Below are 22,344 nucleotides of genomic sequence, written 5' to 3'. Positions count from 1 at the left end.
AATTTGGTCTACTATCTTCCCCTATAATTTCCTTGGCATTATTGTCTGTTACATCTCAATATTATTGTGTAAAAACACGGAAAAACGAGCCCTTAGGTATACACTTCTTTCCTTATTCATTAACGAGGGTCTCGTACTGGCAGCTTTAGTGCCTTTATGTTGTATACGAGGGACGATTGGTCAGCTGCCCACTCGTAACACGTTCACGTGCTACGTGACGCCAATTAGGCTCAAAAAGAGTGTGCCATACTCGCCGCCATGGCTTCCGGGGGGGCTGACTGACACTTCCCCGTTTAATTCACATATGAACCCTATAAAGTGGCTGGGGGGATAGCTGTCGTGGTAAATCAGTGGTAGAGCATCGAACGCGTCATTCGAAGGTCACAGGTTTCGATCCTCCCCAAGGTAAGTTATCTTTTCACCCACTTTTCTTCATATTTACAATAACATTTGGTCTAATATCTTCCCCTATACTTTCCTTGGCATTATTGTCTCTTATATATTATTATTATTGTATGAAAACACGGAAAAACGAGCCCTTAGGTATACACTTCTTTCCTTATTCATTACCGAGGGTCTCGTACTGGCAGACTTAGTGCCTTTAGGGGTTATGCGAGAGACTATTGGTCAGCTGCCCACTCGTAACAAGTTCACGTGCTACGTGACGCCAAACATGCTCAAAAAGAGTGTGCCCCACTCACCGCCAGGGCTACTGGTGGCGCTGACTCATACTCCTACATTTATTTCACATATAAACCTTATAAAGTGGCCGGGGAGATAGCTCTCGCGGTAACTCAGTGGTAGAGCCTCGAACGCATGATTCGAAGGTCGCAAGCTCAGATTCTACGCACAGCCAATTATCTTTTCACCCATTTTTCTTCAAATTTACAGTACAATTTGATCTAATGTCTTGCCCTATACTTTCCTTGGCAATATTATCGGTTAGATGTCATTTTTATTGTTTAAAAACACGGAAAAACGAGCCCTTAGGTATACACGTTTTCTTTACTTATTACGAGGGTCTCGTACTGGCAGACTTAGTGCCTTTAGTTGTAAACGAGGGACTATTGGTCAGCTGCCTACTCGTAACACGTTCACATGCTACGTGACGCCAATTAGGCTCAAAAAGAGTGTGCCACACTCGCCGCTATGGCTACTGGTGGCGCTGACTGACACTTCAACGTTTAATCACATATAAACCCTATAAAGTGGCGGGGGGGGATAGCTGTCGTGGTAGCTCAGTGGTAGAGCATTGAACGTCATTCGAAGGTCGCAGGTTCAAATCCTGCTCACGGCATATTATCTTTTTCCCAACTTTTCTTCGTATTTACATTAAAATTTGGTCTACTATCTTCCACTATAATTTTCTTGGCATTATTGTCCGTGAGATCTCATTATTATAGTGTAAAAACACGGAAAATGACCACTTAGGTATACACGTTTTCTTTACTTATTAACGAGGGTCTCGTACTGGCAGACTTAGTGCGTTTAGTTGTATACGAGGGACGATTTCTCAGCTGCCTACTCGTAACACGTTCACGTGCTACGTGACGTCAATTAGGCTCAAAATGACTGTGCCACACTCGCCGCCATGAATAATGGTGACACTGACTGACACGCCCACGTTTATTTCACAAATAAACCCTATAAAGTGGCTGGGGGATAGCTGTCGTGATAAATCAGTGGTAGAGCATTGAACACGTCATTCGAAGGTCGCCGGTTCAGATCCTGCCCATGGCAAGTAATTTTTTCGCCCACTTTTCTTCATATTTACATTACAATTTGGTCTAATATCTTCCCCTATACATTCCTTGGCATTATTGTCTGTTACATCTCAATATTATTGTGTAAAAACACGGAAAAACGAGCCCTTAGGTATACACTTCTTCCCTTATTCATTAACGAGGGTCTCGTACTGGCAGACTTTGTGCCTTTAGGTTGTATACGAGCGACTATTGGTCAGCTGCCCACTCGTAACAAGTTCACGTGCTACGTCACACCAAACAGGCTCAAAATGTGTGTGCCCCAATCACGGCCATGGCTACTGGTGGCGCTGACTGATACTCCTACATTTATTTCACATATAAACCCTATAAAGTGGCCGGGGAGATAGCTCTCGCGGTAACTCAGTGGTAGAGCCTCGAACGAATGATTCGAAGGTTGCAAGCTCAGATTACTACGCACAGCAAATTATCTTTTCACCCATTTTCTTCATATTTACAGTACAATTTGGTCTAATGTCTTGCCCTATACTTTCCTTGGCAATAATATCGGTTAGATGTCATTTTTATTGTTTAAAAACACGGAAAAACGAGCCCTTAGGTATGCACGTTTTCTTTACTTATTAACGAGGGTCTCGTACTGGCAGACTTAGTGCCTTTAGGTTGTATACGAGGGACGATTGGTCAGCTGCCTACTGGTAACACGTTCACATGCTACGTGACGCCAATTAGGCTCAAAAAGAGTGTGCCATACTCGCCGCCATGGCTACTGGTGGCGCTGACTGACACTTCAACGTTTAATTCACATATAAACCCTATAGAGTGGCCGGGGGGATAGCTGTCGTGAAAACTCAGTGGTAAAGCATCGAACGCGTCATTCGAAGGACGCAGATTTGGATCTTGCCCACGGCACGTTCTTTTTCGCCCACTTTTTTTCGTATTTACATTACAATTTGGTCTAATATCTTCCCCTACACTTTCCTTGGCTATATTGTCTGTTACATCTCAATAATATTGTGTAAAAACACGGAAAAACGAGCCCTTAGGTATACACTTCTTCCCTTATTCATTAACGAGGGTCTCGTACTGGCAGACTTCGTGCCTTTAGGTTGTATACAAGAGACTGTAGTGCACCTGATCACGACCGCGAGGTAGAAGACTACCCCACTGCGACTGACCTTCCCTCCGAGAGGTACATTCCCTCAGAGCCCCCGTGCAGAGCTTCATCACACGTACCTGCTACCTGCACGTTTTCCAAGAAAGCGACGGCACGCGACACCGTGGCCCTCGCCGTTTCCGCGACCACCAGCTCAGACGTCTCGGCCTCCTCCTCGCCGCAGCTGCTGGTCAGCTCCTCGACGGTGCCCTATACCGCTCCGCCACCTGCCACTGGTGCCAGCAATGGCCTGCCGGGTGCCTCGCCACATTCCACTCGCACCTACCCGGCCAGCAGCCGACCACACTCGGCGTCCCCGCTCCCCGACCCTGTCCCTGTCTCTGTTTCGTGGTCTACGACGGGCCCCAGCGCCGTGCCTTCGCGGAGCCAGAGCCTGCCCTTATTGCTCGCCCGCAATGGCCTCACGTACCAACCGCTTCCAGGGGCCCGCGACTTTGGGGTTGTCACTGCGTCGCAACGTGTGCTACCAACCGTGGCCCCACCAGACTCCATGACGGCCACCTTGCCGCCCGCCTCGGAGCCTGGCACAGGTGACCTTTCACCCGTTATTGACCTCCCGACTTCCTCTCGTCTGGCTACTAGCGACGCGCGTCCCGCGTACGAACTGCCTACACCATCTGTCGAGCCAACTGAACTATCTACGACATCTGTCGAGCCAACTGAACTGTCTCCGACCCCTGTCGAGCCAACTGAAGTGCCTACGACATCTGTGAAGCCAACTCAACTGTCTACGACATCTGTTGAGCCAACTGAGCGGCCTACGACGTCTGACCAGCCAACTGAATTGTCTATGACGTCTGTCAAGTCAACCGACCTAACTACAACCACTGTGGAGCCAACTGAAAGCATGGGAACAAGCACTGCCACCAGTCCACCAGCGTCGAATACCTCGACAGTGACTGAGGCGACAACTGAACCCGTCTTTCTTGCACAGCCTCCCGTGACGCCATTTCCCGTGGTCCGCGTATTCGGCACGGCGACGAACGAGTCGCAGCCGCTGCCTGCGGACGGCGTGTGTGACTATACCTTCTACGACGGCCTCTACGACACGGGCCCGTTTGACACGCTTTACAGCCCGCACTTTAGTGCACCAGTTGAGCACGTTCTCAGTCACGCGTCGCTTCACAGCGTCACTGAGTACGGCCTCTCTTTCGCCTACAGAAACGCATCACAAGTGGCGCGAGACCTCGAAATTCCAGAGGTGCTTTCCACGATTGAAGACCTCTGGGACCGAGCCATCTGCCATTACGGATTTCTTTCCATCGAGCGCTTACTTCTTCGTCCACTGCGCAACTCTCAGTGTCGCCCACCAGAGACCCACTGGTTCCCGATGGTCACTACACGTTGACAAACTGGACTTGCCAAAGGAACACTTTATGGACTGCCGTTCATGTACATAGCATTTGTCGCCCTCTTTCTTTTTTTCATATGCGTTCAAATCGCGCAAAGCGCTAGGGGGGGAGCCCTGTAGTGCCATCATCACCATCTTCATTTTTTCCATCACCGCGCCGCGTCTCTCGCGCAGCTGACGCGAGCTCGAGCTGCGCGAGAATGAGAACGAGCTGACACGCCTGGCGTGGCGGACGCTGGTAGCCGACGTGGCTCCGCTTCAGGCCTGCAATAAAGTGGCGAGATCGGCACGGCCCCGTCGGCCGCCTTCGACGTCATCTCACGTCTCTCCTTCCCTCGCCGCTACAAGACCATTGGTCAGCTGCCCATTCGTAACACGTTCACGTGCTACGTGACGCCAAACAGCCTCAAAAAGAGTGCACCACACTCGCCGCCATGGCTACTGGTGGCGCTGACTGACACTTCAACGTTTAATTCACATATAAACCCTATAAAGTGGCCGGGGGGATAGCTGTCGTGGTAACTCAGCGGTAAAGCATCGAACGCGTCATTCGAAGGACGCAGATTTGGATCTTGCCCACGGCAAGTTCTTTTTCACACAATTTTCTTCGTATTTACATTACAATTAGCTCTAATATCTTCCCCTATACTTTCCTTGGCAATATTGTCTGTTACATCTCAAAAATAATGAGCGAAAACACGGAAAAACGAGCCCTTGGGTATACACTTCCTTCCTTACTCATTAACGAGGGTTTCCTACTGGCAGACTTAGTGCCTTTAGGTTGTATACGAGGGACTATTGGTCAGGTGCCCACTCGTAACACGTTCACGTGCTACGTGACGCAAATTAGGCTCAAAAAGAGTGTGCCACACTCGCCGCCATGGCTACTGGTGGCGCTGACTGACACTTCCCCGTTTAATTCACATATAAGCCCTATAAAGTGACTGGGGGGATAGCTGTCGTGGTAAATCAGTGGTAGAGCATCGAACGCGTCTTTCGAAGGTCACAGATTTGGATCCTTCCCAAGGTAAGTTATTTTTGACCCACTTTTCTTCATATTTACATTACCATTTGGTCTAATATCTTCTCCTATACTTTCCTTGGCATTATTGTCTCTTAGATCTCAATATTATTGTATAAAACCACGGAAAAACGAGCCTCTAGGTATACACTTCTTTCCTTATTCATTACCGAGGGTCTCGTACTGGCAGACTTAGTGCCTTTAGGTTGTATACGGGAGACTATTGGTCAGCTGCCCACTCGTAACAAGTTCACGTGCTACGTGACGCCAAACAGGCTCAAAAAGAGTGTGCCCCACTCACTGCCATGGCTACTGGTGGCGCTGACTCATACTCCTACATTTAATTCACATATAAACCCTATAAAGTGGCGGGGGAGATAGCTGTCGTGGTAACTCAGTGGTAGAGCATCAAACGCGTCATTCGAAGGTCGCAGGTTCGAATCTTGCCCACGGCAAGTTATCTTTTCCCCACTTTTCTTCGTATTTACAATAAAATTTGGTCTACTATCTTAACCTATATTTATCTTGGCATTATTGTCTGTTACATCTCATTATTATTGTGTAAAAGCATGGAAAAACGAGCCCTTAGGTATGCACTTCTTTCCCTATTGATTAACGAGGGTCTCGTACTGGCAGATTTAGTGCCTTTAGGTTGTATACGAGGAACTATTGGTAAGCTGCCCACTCGTAACACGTTCACGTGCTACGTGATGCCAATTAGGCTCAAAAAGAGTGTGCCACACTCGCCGCCATGGCTACTGGTGGCGCTGACTGACACTTCCCCGTTTAATTCACATATAAACCCTATAAAGTGGCTGGGGGGATAGCTGTCGTGGTAAATCAGTGGAAGAGCATCGAACGCGTCTTTAGTAGGTCACATGTTTGGATTTTTCCCAAGGTAAGTTATCTTTTAACCCAGATTTCTTCGTTTTTACATTATATATGGTCTAATATCTTCCCCTATACTTTCTCTGGTATCATTGCCTGTAACATCTCAATAATATTGTGTAAAAACACGGAAAAACGAGCTCTTGGGTATACACTTCTTTCCTTACTCAGTAACGAGGGTTTCGTACTGACTGACTTAGTGCCTTTAGGTTGTATACGAGAGACTATTGGTCAGCTGCCCACTCGTAACAAGTTCACGTGCTACGTGACGCCAAACAGGCTCAAAAAGAGTGTGCCCCACTCACCGCCATGGCTACTGGTGGCGCTGACTCATACTCCTATATTTAATTCACAAAAAAACCCTATAAAGTGGCCGGGGGGATAGCTGTCGTGGTAACTCAGTGGTAGAGCATCGAACGCGTCATTCGAAGGTCGCAAGCTCAAATTCTACGCACAGCAAATTATCTTTTCACCCACTTTTCTTCGTATTTACATTACAATTTGGTCTAATATCTTCTCCTATACTTTCCTTGGCATTATTTTCTGTTAGTTCTCCTTAATATTGTGTAAAAACACGGAAAAACGAGCCCTTAGGTGTACACTTCTTTCCTACTCGTTAACGAGGGTCTCGTACTGGCAGATTTAGTGCCTTTAGGTTGTTTACGAGGGACTATTGGTCAGCTGCCCACTCGCCACACGTTCACGTGCTACGTGACGCCAAATAGGCTCAAAAATAATGTGCCACACTCGCCGCCATGGCTACTTGTGGCGCTGACCGACACTCCCATGTTTAAATCACATATAAACCCTATAAAGTGGCTGGAAGACAACTGTCATGGTAGCTCAGTGGTAAAGCATCGAACGCGTCATTCGAAGGTAGCAGGTTCAGATCCTACCCACGGCAACTTCTTTCTCACCCACTTTTCTTCGTATTTACATTACAATTAGGTCTAATATCTTCCCCTATACTTTCCTTGGCATTATTGTCTGTTACATCTCAATAATATTGTGTGAAAACACGGAAAAACGGGCCCTTGGGTATACACTTCTTTCCTTACTCATTAACGAGGGTCTCGTACTGACAGACTTAGTGCCTTTAGGTTGTATACGAGAAACTATTGGTCAGCTGCCCACTCGTAACAAGTTCACGTGCTACGTGACTCCAAACAGGCTCAAATAGAGTGTGCCCCACTCACCGCCAGGGCTACTGGTGGCGCTGACTCATACTCCTAAATTTATTTCACATATAAACCCTATAAAGTGGCCGGGGAGATAGCTCTTGTGGTAACTCAGTGGTAGAGCCTCGAACGCATCATTCGAAGGTCACAAGCTCAGATTCTACGCACAGGAAATTATGTTTTCACCCACTTTTCTTCATACTTATGGTACAATTTGGTCTAATGTCTTGCCCTATACTTTCCTTGGCAATATTGTCTGTTAGATCTCATTTTTATTGTTTAAAAACACGGAAAAATGAGCCCTTAGGTATGCACGTTTTCTTTACTTATTAACGAGGGTCTCGTACTGGCAGACTTAGTGCCTTTAGGTTGTATACGAGGGACGATTGGTCAGCTGCCTACTGGTAACACGTTCACATGCTACGTGACGCCAATTAGGCTCAAAAAGAGTATGCCACACTCGCCGCCATGGCTACTGGTGGCGCTGACTGACACTTCAACGTTTAATTCACATATAAACCCTATAAAGTGGCGGGGGGGGGGGGGTAGCTGTCGTGGTAGGTCAGTGGTAGAGCATTGAACGTCATTCGAAGGTCGCAGGTTCGAATTCTGCCCACGGCAAGTTATCTTTTTCCCAACTTTTCTTCGTATTTACATTAAAATTTGGTCTACTATCTTTCCCTATAATTTCCTTGGCATTATTGTCCGTGAGATCTCATTATTTTTGTGTAAAAACACGGAGAAACTAGCCCTTAGGTATACACTTCTTCCCCTATTCATTAACGAGGGTCTCGTACTGGCAGACTTCGTGCCTTTAGGTTGTATACAAGGGACCATTGTTCAGCTTCCCATTCGTAACACGTTCACGTGCTACGTGCCGCAAACCAGCCTCAAAAAGAGTGTACCACACTCGCCGCCATGGCTACTGGTGACGCTGACTGACACTCCCACGTTTATTTCACGAATAAACCCTATAAAGTGGCTGGGGGGATAGCTGTCGTGATAAATCAGTGGTAGAGCATTGAACACGTCATTCGAAGGTCGCCGGTTCAGATACTGCCCACGGCAAGTTCTTTCTCACCCACTTTTCTTCGTATTCACATTACAATTAGGTCTAATATCTTCCCCTATACTTTCCTTGGCATTATTGTCTGTTACATCTCAATAATATTGTGTGAAAACACGGAAAAACGAGCCCTTGGGTATACACTTCTTTCCTTACTCATTAACGAGGGTCTCGTACTGGCAGACTTCGTGCCTTTAGGTTGTATACGAGAGACTATTGGTCAGCTGCCCACTCGTAACACGTTCACGTGCTACGTGACGCCAAATAGGCTCAAAAAGAGTGTTCCACACTCGCCGCCATGAATAATGGTGACACTGACTGACACTCCCACGTTTATTTCACAAATAAACCCTATAAAGTGGCTGGGGGATAGCTGTCGTGATAAATCAGTGGTAGAGCATTGAACACGTCATTCGAAGGTCGCCGGTTCAGATCCCGCCCATGGCATGTAATCTTTTCGCCCACTTTTCTTCGTATACATTACAATTTGGTCTAATATCTTCTCGTATACTTTCCTTGGCATTATTGTATGTTAGATCTCCTTATTATTGTGTGAAAACACGAAAAAACGAGCTCTTGGGTATACACTTCTTTCCTTACTCATGAACGAGGATTTCTTACTGGCAGACTTAGTGCATTTAGGTTGTATACGAGGGACTAATGGTCAGCTGCCCACTCGTAACACGTTCACGTGCCATGTGACGCCAATTAGGCTCAAAAAGAGTGTGCCACACTCGCCGCCATGGCTACTGGTGGCGCTGACTGACACTTCCCCGTTTAATTCACATATAAACCCTATAAAGTGGCTGGGGGGATAGCTGTCGTGGTAAATCAGTGGTAGAGCATCGAACGCGTCATTCAAAGGTCACAGGTTTCGATCCTCTCCAAGGTAAGTTATCTTTTCACCCACTTTTCTTCATATTTACAATAACATTTGGTCTAATATCTTCCCCTATACTTTCCTTGGCATTATTGTCTCTTATATATCATTATTATTGTATAAAAACACGGAAAAACGAGCCCTTAGGTATACACTTCTTTCCTTATTCATTACCGAGGGTCTCGTACTGGCAGACTTAGTGCCTTTAGGGGTTATGCGAGAGACTATTGGTCAGCTGCCCACTCGTAACAAGTTCACGTGCTACGTGACGCCAAACAGGCTCAAAAAGAGTGTGCCCCACTCACCGCCAGGGCTACTGGTGGCGCTGACTGATACTCCTACATTTATTTCACATATAAACCCTATAAAGTGGCCGGGGAGATAGCTCTCGCGGTAACTCAGTGGTAGAGCCTCGAACGAATGATTCGAAGGTCGCAAGCTCAGATTACTACGCACAGCAAATTATCTTTTCACCCATTTTCTTCATATATACAGTACAATTTGGTCTAATGTCTTGCCCTATACTTTCCTTGGCAATAATATCGGTTAGATGTCATTTTTATTGTTTAGAAACACGGAAAAACGAACCCTTAGGTATACACGTTTTCTTTACTTATTAACGAGGGTCTCGTACTGGCAGACTTAGTGCCTTTAGGTTGTATACGAGGGACTATTGGTCAGCTGTCTACTCGTAACACGTTCACATGCTACGTGACGCCAATTAGGCTCAAAAAGAGTGTGCCACACTCGCCGCTATGGCTACTGGTGGCGCTGACTGACACTTCAACGTTTAATTCACATATAAACCCTATAAAGTGGCGAGGGGGGATAGCTGTCGTGGTAGCTCAGTGGTAGAGCATTGAACGTCATTCGACGGTCGCAGGTTCAAATCCTGCCAACGGCAAGTTATCTTTTCCCAACTTTTCTTCGTATTTACATTAAAATTTGGTCTACTATCTTCCCCTATAATTTCCTTAGCATTATTGTCCGTGAGATCTCATTATTATTGTGTAAAAACACGGAAAAACGAGCACTTAGGTATACACGTTTTCTTTACTTATTAACGAGGGTCTCGTACTGGCAGACTTAGTGCCTTTAGTTGTATACGAGGGACTATTGGTCAGCTGCCTACTCGTAACACGTTCACGTGCTACGTGACGTCAATTAGGCTCAAAAAGACTGTGCCACATTCGCCGCCATGAATAATGGTGACACTGACTGACACTCCCACGTTTATTTCACAAATAAACCCTATAAAGTGGCTGGGGGATAGCTGTCGGGATAAATCAGTGGTAGAGCATTGAACACGTCATTCGAAGGTCGCCGGTTCAGATCCTGCCCATGTCAAGTAATTTTTTCGCACACTTTTCTTCGTATTTACATTACAAATTGGTCTAATATCTTCCCCTATACATTCCTTGGCATTATTGTCTGTTACATCTCAATATTATTGTGTAAAAACACGGAAAAACGAGCCCTTAGGTATACACTTCTTCCCTTATTCATTAACGAGGGTCTCGTACTGACAGACTTCGTGCCTTTAGATTGTATACGAGGGACTATTGGTCAGCTCCCCACTTGTAACACGTTCACGTGCTACGTGACGCCAAACAGGCTCAAAAAGAGTGTGCCCCACTCACCGCCATGGCTACTGGTGGGGCTGACTCATACTCCTACATTTAATTCACATATAAATCCTATAAAGTGGCCGGGGGGATAGCTGTCGGGGTAACTCAGTGGTAGAGCATCGAACGCGTCATTCGAGGTCGCAAGCTCAGATCCTACACACAGCGAGTTATCTTGTCACCCACTTTTCTTCATCTTTACAGTACAATTTGGTCTAATGTCTTCCAGTATACTTTCCTTGGCAATATTGTCTGTTAGGTCTCATTTTTATTGTTTAAAAACACGGAAAAACGAGCCCTTAGGTATAAACTTCTTCCCTTATTCATTAACGAGGGTCTCATACTGGCAGACTTCGTGCCTTTAGGTTGTATACAAGGGACCATTGGTCAGCTGCCCATTCGTAACACGTTCACGTGCTACGTGACGCAAAACAACCTCAAAAAGAGTGTACCACACTCGCCGCCACGGCTACTGGTGACACTGACTGACACTCCCACGTTAGTTTTACAAATAAACCCAACAAAGTGGCTGGGAGATAGCTGTCGTGATAAATCAGTGGTAGAGCATTGAACACGTCATTCGAAGGTCGCCGGTTCAGATCCTGCCCATGGCAAGTAATCTTTTCGCCCACTTTTCTTCGTATTTACATTACAATTTGATCTAATATCTTCCCCTATACTTTCCTTGGCATTATTGTCTGTTACATCTCAATAATATTGTGTAAAAACACGGAAAAACGAGCCCTTAGGTATACACTTCTTCCCTTACTCATTAACGAGGGTCTCGTACTGGAAGACTTCGTGCCTTTAGGTTGTATACGAGGGACTATTGGTCAGCTGCCTACTCGTAACACGTTCACGTGCTATGTGACGCCAAATAGGCTCAAAAAGAGTGTGCCACACTCGCCGCCATAGCTACTGGTGGCGCTGACCGACACTCTCATGTTTAATTCACATATAAACCCTATAAAGTGGCTGGAGGACAGCTGTCGTGGTAGCTCAGTGGTAAAGCATCGAACGCGTCATTCGAAGGTCGCAGGTTCGGATGCTGCCCACGGCAAGTTCTTTTTCACCCACTTTTCTTCGTATTTACATTACAATTAGGTCTAATATCTTCCCCTATACTTTACTTGGCAATATTGTCTGTTACATCTCAATAATATTGTGTAAAAACACGGAAAAACTAGCCCTTAGGTATACACTACTTCCCTTATTCATTAACGAGGGTCTCATACTGGCAGACTTCGTGCCTTTAGGTTGTATACAAGGGACCATTGGTCAGCTGCCCATTCGTAACACGTTCACGTGCTACGTGACGCAAAACAGCCTCAAAAAGAGTGTACCGCACTCGCCGTCATGGCTACTGGTGACGCTGACTGACACTTCCACGTTTATTTCACAAATAAACCCTATAAAGTGGCTGGTGGGATAGCTGTCGTGATAAATCAGTGGTAGAGCATTGAACACGTCATTCGAAGGTCACCGGTTCAGATCCTGCCCATGGCAAGAAATCTTTTCGCCCACTTTTCTTCGTATACATTACAATTTGTTCTGATATCTTCTCGTATACTTTACTTGGCATTATTGTAAGTTAGATCTCCTTATTATTGTGTGAAAACACGGAAAAACGAGCTCTTGGGTATACACTTCTTTCCTTACTCATTAACGAGGATTTATTACTGGCAGACTTAGTGCATTTAGGTTGTATACGAGGAACAATTGGTCAGCTGCCCACTCGTAACACGTTCACGTGCCATGTGACGCCAATTAGGCTCAAAAAGAGTGTGCCACACTCGCCGCCATGGCTACTGGTGGCGCTGACTGACACTTCCCCGTTTAATTCACATATAAACCCTATAAAGTGGCTGGGGGGATAGCTGTCGTGGTAAATCAGTGGTAGAGCATCGAACGCGTCATTCGAAGGTCGCAGGTTCAAATCCTGCCCAAGGCAAGTTATCTTTTTCCCAACTTTTCTTCGTATTTACATTAAAATTTGGTCTACTATCTTCCCCTATAATTTCCTTGGCATTATTGTCTGTTACATCTCAATAATATTGTGTGAAAACACGGAAAAACGAGCCCTTAGGTATACACTTCTTTCCTTATTCATTAACGAGGGTCTCGTACTGGCAGACTTCGTGCCTTGAGGTTGTATACGAGCGACTATTGGTCAGCTGCCCACTCGTAACAAGTTCACGTGCTATTTGACACCAAACAGGCTCAAAAAGTGTGTGCCCCACTCACGGCCATGGCTACTGGTGACGCTGACTGACACTCCCACGTTTATTTCACGAATAAACCCTATGAAGTGGCTGGGGGGATAGCTGTCGTGATAAATCAGTGGTAGAGCATTGAACACGTCATTCGAAGGTCGCCGGTTCAGATACTGCCCATGGCAAGTAATCTTTTCGCCCACTTTTCTTCGTATTTACAATAAAATTTGGTCTACTACCTTCCCCTATAATTTCCTTGGCATTATTGTCTGTGAGATCTCATTATTATTGTGTAAAAACACGGAGAAACTAGCCCTTAGGTATACACTTCTTCCCCTATTCATTAACGAGGGTCTCGTACTGGCAGACTTCGTGCCTTTAGGTTGTATACAAGGGACCATTGTTCAGCTTCCCATTCGTAACACTTTCACGTGCTACGTGCCGCAAAGCAGCCTCAAAAAGAGTGTACCACACTCGCCGCCTTGGCTACTGGTGACGCTGACTGACACTCCCACGTTTATTTCACGAATAAACCCTATAAAGTGGCTGGGGGGATAGCTGTCGTGATAAATCAGTGGTAGAGCATTGAACACGTCATTCGAAGGTCGCCGGTTCAGATACTGCCCATGGCAAGTAATCTTTTCGCCCACTTTTCTTCGTATTTACATTACAATTTGGTCTAATATCTTCCCCTATACTTTCCTTGGCATTTTTGTCTGTTACATCTCAATAATATTGTGTAAAAACACGGAAAAACGAGCCCTTAGGTATCCACTTATTCCCTTACTTATTAACGAGGGTCTCGTACTGGCAGACTTCGTGCCTTTAGGTTGTATACGAGAGACTATTGGTCAGCTGCCCACTCGTAACACGTTCACGTGCTACGTGACGCCAAATAGGCTCAAAAAGAGTGTTCCACACTCGCCGCCATGAATAATGGTGACACTGACTGACACTCCCACGTTTATTTCACAAATAAACCCTATAAAGTGGCTGGGGGATAGCTGTCGTGATAAATCAGTGGTAGAGCATTGAACACGTCATTCGAAGGTCGCCGGTTCAGATCCCGCCCATGGCAAGTAATCTTTTCGCCCACTTTTCTTCGTATACATTACAATTTGGTCTAATATCTTCTCGTATACTTTCCTTGGCATTATTGTATGTTAGATCTCCTTATTATTGTGTGAAAACACGAAAAAACGAGCTCTTGGGTATACACTTCTTTCCTTACTCATGAACGAGGATTTCTTACTGGCAGACTTAGTGCATTTAGGTTGTATACGAGGGACTAATGGTCAGCTGCCCACTCGTAACACGTTCACGTGCCATGTGACGCCAATTAGGCTCAAAAAGAGTGTGCCACACTCGCCGCCATGGCTACTGGTGGCGCTGACTGACACTTCCCCGTTTAATTCACATATAAACCCTATAAAGTGGCTGGGGGGATAGCTGTCGTGGTAAATCAGTGGTAGTGCATCGAACGCGTCATTCAAAGGTCACAGGTTTCGATCCTCTCCAAGGTAAGTTATCTTTTCACCCACTTTTCTTCATATTTACAATAACATTTGGTCTAATATCTTCCCCTATACTTTCCTTGGCATTATTGTCTCTTATATATCATTATTATTGTATAAAAACACGGAAAAACGAGCCTTTAGGTATACACTTCTTTCCTTATTCATTACCGAGGGTCTCGTACTGGCAGACTTAGTGCCTTTAGGGGTTATGCGAGAGACTATTGGTCAGCTGCCCACTCGTAACAAGTTCACGTGCTACGTGACGCCAAACAGGCTCAAAAAGAGTGTGCCCCACTCACCGCCAGGGCTACTGGTGGCGCTGACTGATACTCCTACATTTATTTCACATATAAACCCTATAAAGTGGCCGTGGAGATAGCTCTCGCGGTAACTCAGTGGTAGAGCCTCGAACGAATGATTCGAAGGTCGCAAGCTCAGATTACTACGCACAGCAAATTATCTTTTCACCCATTTTCTTCATATATACAGTACAATTTGGTCTAATGTCTTGCCCTATACTTTCCTTGGCAATAATATCGGTTAGATGTCATTTTTATTGTTTAAAAACACGGAAAAACGAACCCTTAGGTATACACGTTTTCTTTACTTATTAACGAGGGTCTCGTACTGGCAGACTTAGTGCCTTTAGGTTGTATACGAGGGACTATTGGTCAGCTGCCTACTCGTAACACGTTCACATGCTACGTGACGCCAATTAGGCTCAAAAAGAGTGTGCCACACTCGCCGCTATGGCTACTGGTGGCGCTGACTGACACTTCAACGTTTAATTCACATATAAACCCTATAAAGTGGCGAGGGGGGATAGCTGTCGTGGTAGCTCAGTGGTAGAGCATTGAACGTCATTCGACGGTCGCAGGTTCAAATCCTGCCAACGGCAAGTTATCTTTTTCCCAACTTTTCTTCGTATTTACATTAAAATTTGGTCTACTATCTTCCCCTATAATTTCCTTAGCATTATTGTCCGTGAGATCTCATTATTATTGTGTAAAAACACGGAAAAACGAGCACTTAGGTATACACGTTTTCTTTACTTATTAACGAGGGTCTCGTACTGGCAGACTTAGTGCCTTTAGTTGTATACGAGGGACTATTGGTCAGCTGCCTACTCGTAAGACGTTCACGTGCTACGTGACGTCAATTAGGCTCAAAAAGACTGTGCCACATTCGCCGCCATGAATAATGGTGACACTGACTGACACTCCCACGTTTATTTCACAAATAAACCCTATAAAGTGGCTGGGGGATAGCTGTCGTGATAAATCAGTGGTAGAGCATTGAACACGTCATTCGAAGGTCGCCGGTTCAGATCCTGCCCACGTCAAGTAATTTTTTCGCCCACTTTTCTTCGTATTTACATTACAATTTGGTCTAATATCTTCCCCTATACATTCCTTGGCATTATTGTCTGTTACATCTCAATATTATTGTGTAAAAACACGGAAAAACGAGCCCTTAGGTATACACTTCTTCCCTTATTCATTAACGAGGGTCTCGTACTGACAGACTTCGTGCCTTTAGATTGTATACGAGGGACTATTGGTCAGCTCCCCACTCGTAACACGTTCACGTGCTACGTGACGCCAAACAGGCTCAAAAAGAGTGTGCCCCACTCACCGCCATGGCTACTGGTGGGGCTGACTCATACTCCTACATTTAATTCACATATAAATCCTATAAAGTGGCCGGGGGGATAGCTGTCGGGGTAACTCAGTGGTAGAGCATCGAACGCGTCATTCGAGGTCGCAAGCTCAGATCTTACACACAGCGAGTTATCTTGTCACCCACTTTTCTTCATCTTTACAGTACAATTTGGTCTAATGTCTTCCAGTATACTTTCCTTGGCAATATTGTCTGTTAGGTCTCATTTTTATTGTTTAAAAACACGGAAAAACGAGCCCTTAGGTATAAACTTCTTCCCTTATTCATTAACGAGGGTCTCATACTGGCAGACTTCGTGCCTTTAGGTTGTATACAAGGGACCATTGGTCAGCTGCCCATTCGTAACACGTTCACGTGCTACGTGACGCAAAACAACCTCAAAAAGAGTGTACCACACTCGCCGCCACGGCTACTGGTGACACTGACTGACACTCCCACGTTAGTTTTACAAATAAACCCAACAAAGTGGCTGGGAGATAGCTGTCGTGATAAATCAGTGGTAGAGCATTGAACACGTCATTCGAAGGTCGCCGGTTCAGATCCTGCCCATGGCAAGTAATCTTTTCGCCCACTTTTCTTCGTATTTACATTACAATTTGATCTAATATCTTCCCCTATACTTTCCTTGGCATTATTGTCTGTTACATCTCAATAATATTGTGTAAAAACACGGAAAAACGAGCCCTTAGGTATACACTTCTTCCCTTACTCATTAACGAGGGTCTCGTACTGGAAGACTTCGTGCCTTTAGGTTGTATACGAGGGACTATTGGTCAGCTGCCTACTCGTAACACGTTCACGTGCTATGTGACGCCAAATAGGCTCAAAAAGAGTGTGCCACACTCGCCGCCATGGCTACTGGTGGCGCTGACCGACACTCTCATGTTTAATTCACATATAAACCCTATAAAGTGGCTGGAGGACAGCTGTCGTGGTAGCTCAGTGGTAAAGCATCGAACGCGTCATTCGAAGGTCGCAGGTTCGGATGCTGCCCACGGCAAGTTCTTTTTCACCCACTTTTCTTCGTATTTACATTACAATTAGGTCTAATATCTTCCCCTATACTTTACTTGGCAATATTGTCTGTTACATCTCAATAATATTGTGCAAAAACACGGAAAAACTAGCCCTTAGGTATACACTACTTCCCTTATTCATTAACGAGGGTCTCATACTGGCAGACGTCGTGCCTTTAGGTTGTATACAAGGGACCATTGGTCAGCTGCCCATTCGTAACACGTTCACGTGCTACGTGACGCAAAACAGCCTCAACAAGAGTGTACCACACTCGCCGTCATGGCTACTGGTGACGCTGACTGACACTTCCACGTTTATTTCACAAATAAACCCTATAAAGTGGCTGGTGGGATAGCTGTCGTGATAAATCAGTGGTAGAGCATTGAACACGTCATTCGAAGGTCACCGGTTCAGATCCTGCCCATGGCAAGTAATCTTTTCGCCCACTTTTCTTCGTATACATTACAATTTGTTCTGATATCTTCTCGTATACTTTACTTGGCATTATTGTAAGTTAGATCTTCTTATTATTGTGTGAAAACACGGAAAAACGAGCTCTTGGGTATACACTTCTTTCCTTACTCATTAACGAGGATTTCTTACTGGCAGACTTAGTGCATTTAGGTTGTATACGAGGAACTATTGGTCAGCTGCCCACTCGTAACACGTTCACGTGCCATGTGACGCCAATTAGGCTAAAAAAGAGTGTGCCACACTCGCCGCCATGGCTACTGGTGGCGCTGACTGACACTTCCCCGTTTAATTCACATATAAACCCTATAAAGTGGCTGGGGGGATAGCTGTCGTGGTAAATCAGTGGTAGAGCATCGAACGCGTCATTCGAAGGTCGCAGGTTCAAATCCTGCCCAAGGCAAGTTATCTTTTTCCCAACTTTTCTTCGTATTTACATTAAAATTTGGTCTACTATCTTCCCCTATAATTTCCTTGGCATTATTGTCTGTTTCATCTCAATAATATTGTGTGAAAACACGGAAAAACGAGCCCTTAGGTATACACTTCTTTCCTTATTCATTAACGAGGGTCTCGTACTGGCAGACTTCGTGCCTTGAGGTTGTATACGAGCGACTATTGGTCAGCTGCCCACTCGTAACAAGTTCACGTGCTATTTGACACCAAACAGGCTCAAAAAGTGTGTGCCCCACTCACGGCCATGGCTACTGGTGGGGCTGACTCATACTTCTACATTTAATTCACATATAAACCCTATAAAGTGGCCGGGGGGATAGCTGTCAAGGTAACTCAGTGGTAGAGCATCGAACGCGTCATTCGAAAGTCGCAAGCTCAGATCCTACGCACAGCAAGTTCTCTTTTCACCCACTTTTCTTCATATTTACAGTACAATTTGGTCTAATGTCTTGCCCTATACTTTCCTTGGCTATATTGTCTGTTAGATCTCATTTTTATTGCTTAAAAACACGGAAAAACGAGCCCTTAGGTATGCACGTTTTCTTTACTTATTAACGAGGGTCTCGTACTGGCAGACTTAGTGCCTTTAGGTTGTATACGAGGGACGATTGGTCAGCTGCCTACTGGTAACACGTTCACATGCTACGTGACGCCAATTAGGCTCAAAAAGAGTATGCCACACTCGCCGCCATGGCTACTGGTGGCGCTGACTGACACTTCAACGTTTAATTCACATATAAACCCTATAAAGTGGCTGGGGGGATAGCTGTCGTGGTAAATCAGTGGTAGAGCATCGAACGCGTCATTCGAAGGTCACAGGTTTCGATCCTCCCCAAGGTAAGTTATCTTTTCACCCACTTTTCTTCATATTTACAATAACATTTGGTCTAATATCTTCCCCTATACTTTCCTTGGCATTATTGTCTCTTATATATTATTATTATTGTATAAAAATACGGAAAAACGAGCCCTTAGGTATACACTTCTTTCCTTATTCATTACCGAGGGTCTCGTACTGGCAGACTTAGTGCCTTTAGGGGTTATGCGAGAGACTATTGGTCAGCTGCCCACTCGTAACAAGTTCACGTGCTACGTGACGCCAAACATGCTCAACAAGAGTGTGCCCCACTCACCGCCAGGGCTACTGGTGGCGCTGACTCATACTCCTACATTTATTTCACATATAAACCCTATAAAGTGGCCGGGGGTATAGCTGTCGAGGTAACTCAGTGGTAGAGCATCGAACGCGTCATTCGAAGGTCGCAAGCTCAGATCCTACGCACAGCAAGTTATCTTTTCACCCACTTTTCTTCGTATTTACATTACAATTTGGTCTAATATCTTCTCGTATACTTTACTTGGCATTATTGTAAGTTAGATCTCCTTATTATTGTGTGAAAACACGGAAAAACGAGCTCTTGGGTATACACTTCTTTCCTTACTCATTAACGAGGATTTCTTACTGGCAGACTTAGTGCCTTTAGGTTGTATACGAGGGACGATTGGTCAGCTGCCTACTGGTAACACGTTCACATGCTACGTGACGCCGATTAGGCTCAAAAAGAGTATGCCACACTCGCCGCCATGGCTACTGGTGGCGCTGACTGACACTTCAACGTTTAATTCACATATAAACCCTATAAAGTGGCGGGGGGAAAGCTGTCGTGGTAGCTCAGTGGTAGAGCATTGACCGTCATTCGAAGGTCGCAGATTTGGATCTTGCCCACGGCAAGTTCTTTTTCACCCACTTTTCTTCGTATTTACATTACAATTTGGTCTAATATCTTCCCCTACACTTTCCTTGGCATTATTGCCTGTTACATCTCAATAATATTGTGTAAAAACACGGAAAAACGAGCCCTTAGGTATACACTTCTTCCCTTATTCATTAACGAGGGTCTTGTACTGGCAGACTTCGTGCCTTTAGGTTGTATACGAGGGACTATTGGTCAACTGCCCACTCGTAACACGTTCACGTGCTACGTGACGCCAATTAGGCTCAAAAAGAGTGTGCAACCCTCGCCGCCATGGCTACTGGTGGCGCTGACTGACAGTTCCCCGTTTAATTCACATATAAGCCCTATAAAGTGACTGGGGGGATAGCTTTCGTGGTAAATCAGTGGTAGAGCATCGAACGCGTCTTTCGAATGTCACAGATTTGGATCCTTCCCAAGGTAAGTTGTTTTTCACCCACTTTTCTTCATATTTACATTACAATTAGGTCTAATATCTTCCCCTATACTTTCCTTGGCATTATTGTCTGTTACATCTCAATAATATTGTGTGAAAACACGGAAAAACGAGCCCTTGGGTATACACTTCTTTCCTTACTCATTAACGAGGGTCTCGTACTGACAGACTTAGTGCCTTTAGGTTGTATACGAGAAACTATTGGTCAGCTGCCCACTCGTAACAACTTCACGTGCTACGTGACGCCAAACAGGCTCAAAAAGAGTGTGCCCCACTCACCGCCAGGGCTACTGGTGGCGCTGACTCATACTCCTAAATTTATTTCACATATAAACCCTATAAAGTGGCCGGGAAGATAGCTCTCGTGGTAACTCAGTGGTAGAGCCTCGAAAGCATCATTCGAAGGTCACAAGCTCAGATTCTACGCACAGCAAATTATGTTTTCACCCACTTTTCTTCATACTTACGGTACAATTTGGTCTAATGTCTTGCCCTATACTTTCCTTGGCAATATTGTCTGTTAGATCTCATTTTTATTGTTTAAAAACACAGAAAAACGAGCCCTTAGGTATGCACGTTTTCTTTACTTATTAACGAGGGTCTCGTACTGGCAGACTTAGTGCCTTTAGGTTGTATACGAGGGACGATTGGTCAGCTGCCTACTGGTAACACGTTCACATGCTACGTGACTCCAATTAGGCTCAGAAAGAGTATGCTACACTCGCCGCCATGGCTACTGGTGGCGCTGACTGACACTTCAACGTTTAATTCACATATAAACCCTATAAAGTGGCGGGGGGGATAGCTTTCGTGGTAGCTCAGTGGTAGAGCATTGACCGTCATTCGAAGGTCGCAGGTTCGAATTCTGCCCACGGCAAGTTATCTTTTTCCCAACTTTTCTTCGAATTTAGATTAAAATTTGGTCTACTATCTTCCCCTATAATTTCCTTGGCATTATTGTCCGTGAGATCTCATTATTTTTGTGTAAAAACACGGAAAAACGAGCACTTAGGTATACACGTTTTCTTTACTTATTAACGAGGGTCTCGTACTGGCAGACTAGTGCCTTTAGGTTGTATACGAGGGACTATTGGTCAGCTGCCCACTCGTAACACGTTCACGTGCTACGTGACGCCAATTAGGCTCAAAAAGACTGTGCCACACTCGCCGCCATGGCTACTGGTGGCGCTGACTGACACTTCAACGTTAAATTCACATATAAACCCTATAGAGTGGCCGGGGGGATAGCTGTCGTGAAAACTCAGTGGTAAAGCATCGAACGCGTCATTTGAAGGACGCAGATTTGGATCTTGCCCACGGCAAGTTCTTTTTCGCCCACTTTTTTTCGTATTTACATTACAATTTGGTCTAATATCTTCCCCTACACTTTCCTTGGCATTATTGTCTGTTACATCTCAATAATATTGTGTAAAAACACGGAAAAACGAGCCCTTAGGTATACACTTCTTCCCTTATTCATTAACGAGGGTCTCGTACTGGCAGACTTCGTGCCTTTAGGTTGTATACAAGAGACTGTAGTGCACCTGATCACGACCGCGAGGTAGAAGACTCCCCCGCTGCGACTGACCTTCCCTCCGAGAGGTACATTCCCTCAGAGCCCCCGTGCAGAGCTTCATCACACGTACCTGCTACCTGCACGTTTTCCAAGAAAGCGACGGCACGCGACACCGTGGCCCTCGCCGTTTCCGCGACCACCAGCTCTGACGTCTCGGCCTCCTCCTCGCCGCAGCTGCTGGTCCGCTCCTCGACGGTGCCCTATACCGCTCCGCCACCTGCCACTGGTGCCAGCAATGGCCTGCCGGGTGCCTCGCCACATTCCACTCGCACCTACCCGGCCAGCAGCCGACCACACTCGGCGTCCCCGCTCCCCGA

The 22,344-nt window shown here is 45.6% G+C and overlaps 1 non-coding gene across 1 annotated transcript; it reads left to right on the top strand.

The window, feature by feature from the left end:
- Positions 1-1,227: 1,227 nt before the first annotated feature.
- TRNAD-GUC (transfer RNA aspartic acid (anticodon GUC)) lies at positions 1,228-1,297 on the top strand. Its single transcript has one exon. It is a non-coding gene; the product is annotated as a tRNA-Asp (tRNA).
- The last annotated feature ends 21,047 nt before the right edge of the window (positions 1,298-22,344 follow it).

The sequence above is a fragment of the Rhipicephalus microplus genome, chromosome 7 (assembly GCF_043290135.1).
Source record: "Rhipicephalus microplus isolate Deutch F79 chromosome 7, USDA_Rmic, whole genome shotgun sequence".
Classification (NCBI taxonomy): Eukaryota; Metazoa; Arthropoda; class Arachnida; order Ixodida; family Ixodidae; genus Rhipicephalus; species Rhipicephalus microplus.
The sequence above is the reverse complement of the archived record's forward strand: the minus strand, read 5'-3'. Positions and strand labels throughout refer to the sequence as shown.